The 4,987-nt window shown below is 28.3% G+C and overlaps 1 long non-coding RNA gene across 8 annotated transcripts; it reads left to right on the top strand.

Annotated features, from left to right (window-relative positions):
- Window positions 1-548: 548 nt before the first annotated feature.
- On the top strand, window positions 549-2,741 carry LOC145043019 (uncharacterized). 8 transcript variants are annotated; one of them, XR_013680863.1, is made up of 6 exons: window positions 549-789; window positions 1,030-1,236; window positions 1,353-1,489; window positions 1,663-1,946; window positions 2,078-2,153; window positions 2,484-2,741. It is a non-coding gene; the product is annotated as an uncharacterized LOC145043019 (long non-coding RNA). The 8 variants fall into 8 exon arrangements; XR_013680862.1 differs by having other exon boundaries at window positions 1,663-1,982; XR_013680857.1 differs by having other exon boundaries at window positions 1,663-2,153.
- The last annotated feature ends 2,246 nt before the right edge of the window (window positions 2,742-4,987 follow it).

Below are 4,987 nucleotides of genomic sequence, written 5' to 3'. Positions count from 1 at the left end.
AGCCATTAAAAGAACACAAGAGTTATAAAAAAAAGGAAGAGTCTTTATTTTTATTACTCAATTAATTCATAAGTTATAAGAAATGAAAAGTTTTGAGAGTTTACAAAACTTGCCCTCAAGTTCTGGAACAAGTAAAGTCTTGATTAAAAACTTTAGTTCCAACCCTTAGAATTTTAAAAGTTAAAATTCAACCCTTATACTTTATAATATTATAAGTTAATAAGATATATATATATATATATATATATATATATATATATATATATATATATATATATATATATATATATATATATATATATATATATATATATATATATATATATATATATATATATATACTTATACTATATTATAATACATACATAATTGTACAAGACTTTTGTGCACAAAGTCTTAATTTTAAGACATCAATTTAAGAGTACATGTATTAAAGCATGACTTTTTTTATCCTCACACGGATTTATGTCTAGATTGCCAACATGTCACCTTATCCGATGGATGAGATAACACCAAGGTGATCCAATGAATGAAAACGTATGTGAACAAACACACACAAACCCCACTCATTCCTCTCCAGCTATCTCGATGTCAACAACTTTCAAATCCGAAAAACTCTCTCTTTCTCTCAACCTGCATTAGGGTTTATCTTGAAACGTGAATCCAACAAAATCGTTGTCACCACCATCACTCGCAACAGCTACACCACCTTCTACAACAATATCGATGTCCATGGTCCACCTTCTCCGCCTAAACGATCTGAAAACCCCCTACCATAACCGTGAACAGGTAAGAACCTTAAACCATCTAACCATCTCCCATGTGCTTGTTGTGAGTTTTTCCTCGGGTTTTTCTTTTGATGAGTTCCTATTGTGGTTATGTTTATGATTTTTACAGATCTGATCACCATAAAATCACTTAAAAATTCCTGATAAACCTTAAATGCATCCTTCACTCATTCCTCTCCAGCCCTTCTGTGGTTATGTATATAGTTTCTCTATCTAACTCGCTTTCTCTGATTTTGATCAGAATCTCGGTAGTGGCTATAGTGTGGAAAACGCGAGCGATGCTGAGTCGGAGACATGGATCTGAATTCATTGGTTAAAGGGCTCGAGAGTAGGTCTCCTTTGGGGCCATCGGTGGTACAAAATGCATCGACAAGAATGCTTCTATGTGTTGAAAGATCTATTGACCTGGTTGGGTCTGATTGGGCTCGACTGTTCGCCTTCTTTACACGTAACGAAAAATAAAGTTTCAATTACACTATTTTTAAGTTTAATTTTTTGTTCTTTTTGTATGATCTTGAGTTTTTTTTTCTGAAATGAATGACACTAGTAAAACTGTGTTTGTAGGTCAAGATTAGACAAAGACGACACCTTGTGAGAACAAGATGGAGAAGAAAGATGCAACAGGGTACTAAGTGTTATGCAAGACCATGAGTTTAATTTATCACATTCTCCTTCTCTCCGTCTCTTTCGACTAGGTGAAGGTAAATCTCCACTTGAAGCTTCCATTTACTTAAAATTGTCTACAATTTAGAAAAAGGTGGTGTTTTTATTTAATCTGATGTAAAAAGCACTTTAATTTGCTCATGTTTTAGTTAATTGGGTTTTGTATACAATATTTTAGTTTTAAATAATGAGTTAATCCGTAATTTTGCAGCTGTTAGAGACATTGCTTCAAAGAAAGGCCTTCAAGTAGAGACATCGTTTTATATCTTAACACAATATCTCAAGTCTTTATGTTTCCTCTTGAACCCATTGATTTGTAATGTTGTAATGAAGTTGAGTCTTATTTTAACATTTGTTTGTAGGGATTGTTTTCTGTAAGTTGTTTGATTGGATCTGGGGGGATTTTAAGGGAAAAGTTGGAAGGAACAAGAAGCACACTGTGAAGATGGAGAAATGGACTGGATGTATAATTGGAGGAATCATTTTCTGATTAAGGTTTTTTAATATAATTTACGGTTGCTGATGAATGAGGTTATACAGTGGCTAGAATGCTCAATTTTGTTGTGTTTCCATGGAAACAGAGTTGGGTATTTTGTAGAATCTCATTTTTCTGTTAATTTTTGCAGGCTGTGTTCGTTACCGATTCTACATTATCATTTTTGTTGGGAAAAGTTATCCAAGGAAGAAGTTTAGCTTTAACCGGTATGTAGACTTTCGGAAAATCCACAAGAATTTGGTAAATTTATTTATTGGGAAAAGTTATCCAAGGAAGAAGTCATTGTTACATTAGCATTGGCCAACAGTGAGGACACATCTAAATGTTTTTTTTGCCAAGATACAACTCATGTTTTCTTATGCTTTATCTTTTTATCTTTTTTATCTTTTTTTTTTTTTTTTTTGTAAATATTATATGATTTACAGATCTGAAATCTTTTTGATAATATTTACTAAAAATATTATATGAAACTATTTTGTGATTTACTAATTTAAAATATCAAAACGTTGATTCTGCATGATTTGTCTCCTTTGCAGGGTTGTCATATGATACCAAAGAATATGCATTTTATGGTTTCATTTAATTTTTTTCCCTTTTTCTTTGATCGGGTTATGGAGAGATGATTGTATATGGTTCTTGTGTGTAGGTTTATAATTATTTGTTTTATGATGATATGGTTTGTGATATAGATGAACAAAAAGCAAAACTATTTTGTTATGTTTAGTTTCTATTTTCAAGGATCATGTATATGATGATGTGAATCAATTTGGTTATTGTGAATAAGTTCGTGTTGATGTTTATGTGTTTTCATATTTGAAACCTGAAATATGTTTTTTAAAATAATATGTATAAATTGTATATGTAGTTATTATAGAGGTTGCTTTCATCCCTTTTAATAATTAGTCTCTAAAATATAAAAATGTTTTTAATAGAATCAGAAAATAAAAGTAAAATAAAGAAAAATATAAAAGTTTATTTTTTTATATTTGCTGCTGCATTTCTAACTCAAGATTAATAGTGAAGTACTGATGTTTATTTGTTATATATATATATATATATATATATATATATATATATATATATATATATATATATATATATATATATATATATATATATATATATATATATATGTTTTAATAAAAAATAGATATGTAAACAAAGTTTTTGTAGTTATTAATTATTAAAAAAAATATGAATCAACTTTTCCATTTAATAAAACATTGGTTTTACATTTTTTATTTACAAAGGTTGCTATATGAATTAACTGATTTTGTTTTTTTTACACATTCAATTAAACTAAAGGAAAAAAACTTTGTTTGTATGTTTCACCTTTTTATAACTATTTCAAATTAGGTTAGTTATTTTCTAAATATGTATTAAAAAAACTCTACTAAATTCCATAATTAAATCTTATTTTACAAAATTAAATTATTTATTTTCGAATAAATGAAAGAATAATTAAAATAAGAGAGAAATATTAAAGTAGCATAGGATGTTGCACAAGGTTCATGACATATTATCATGTTTTAACTTATATATTGCATATTCCCAAGATTTTATTTGTATCAATAATAAAAATATCCAAACATCATTAATTTATTAAATAAATAAATTTATAAATATTTTTAATACTTTAAAATATCAAAATAATTTTAGTAAATAAATTTAGGAACGTAATAATACTAGGGGTGTGCACCAAACCGCATAAACCGCCCACACCGCACCAAACCGCACCGCCTAATGCGGTTTAGAACTAGTGTGGTGCGGTTTGCGGTTTGAAATTTTGTTAAACCGCATTATGCGGTGCGGTTTGTGGTTTCCAATTATAACAATGCGGTTCAAACCGCACCGCATATATATATATATATATATATATATATATATATATATATATATATATATATATATATATATATATATATAATACAAACACATAAAAATTACACAGAAGATACGAATTTGGTTTTATTACTAATGAATTTTGATATCACCAATTTCAATTTTTGTAAACAAATTTGTGATAGATTATTTATCTGATTGTCTAATGTAATAATGACTAGTATTGTTAAAACATTGGCAAAACCAAATTATCTTGATTCTATAACTAATATATTTATGTATAAATTTTATGTACATAATATTAAAAATACATATCCTTTTTCAAACCGCATAAACCGCAAAAAACCGCACAAACCGCCCGCACCAAACCGCACCACATAACGCGGTTTAGAACCTTCGCGGTGCGGTTTGCGGGTTTCTAAAATTTCAAACCGCACATGCGGTGTGGTTTGCGGTTTCGATTCGAAACCGCACCGCGAACACCCCTAAATAATACTTTCATGAAATGTGGATATATTAATATTATACTATTATTATCTATAATTAAAACCCTTTTTACAATAAAGGTAATAAAAACAATTATATATATTTTATGAAAAAATGAAAGAGTTGCATCTCTTACGAAGTCCATTCAAAATCTTACATTGAAATATTCATTGAAAAACTCTTTAGTAAACCATGAAATTTGAATATTAATTTCTTACAATGAAATAATATTTAAATTAATAAATTCAATCCATTATAATCGCAAAATTATAAATGTATTTAAGTTTAAATTACTTAATTAGTAGAAATTATGTAATTAAGAGGCGTTATATAATTTAGGCATTTGGTGTTGTTCTAAGGAATAGTATGGGACATTTCGAACACCAAACGCACTATCCATAACAATACAACACGTTCTCTACTTGCGATAAACTAACTATTTCATCATAGCCTCTACATACCTAGCTATATACTATTCTCCAAAAGAAACTACCCGATATAAAACAATCCACCAAAATGCTGAAACGAACTATCTTACACAAGAGAAAACTAATTGCCGTATTCAAACTATCTGCTAAACGTAACTATCTGGCGCCGCCGCATGGTGCGGGTATGCTACTAGTATATATATATATATATATATATATATATATATATATATATATATATATATATATATATATATATATATATATATATAAGATCAAGTCGT

The sequence above is a fragment of the Lactuca saligna genome, chromosome 4 (assembly GCF_052625555.1).
Source record: "Lactuca saligna cultivar CGN05327 chromosome 4, ASM5262555v1, whole genome shotgun sequence".
NCBI lineage: Eukaryota > Viridiplantae > Streptophyta > Magnoliopsida > Asterales > Asteraceae > Lactuca > Lactuca saligna.
The sequence above is the reverse complement of the archived record's forward strand: the minus strand, read 5'-3'. Positions and strand labels throughout refer to the sequence as shown.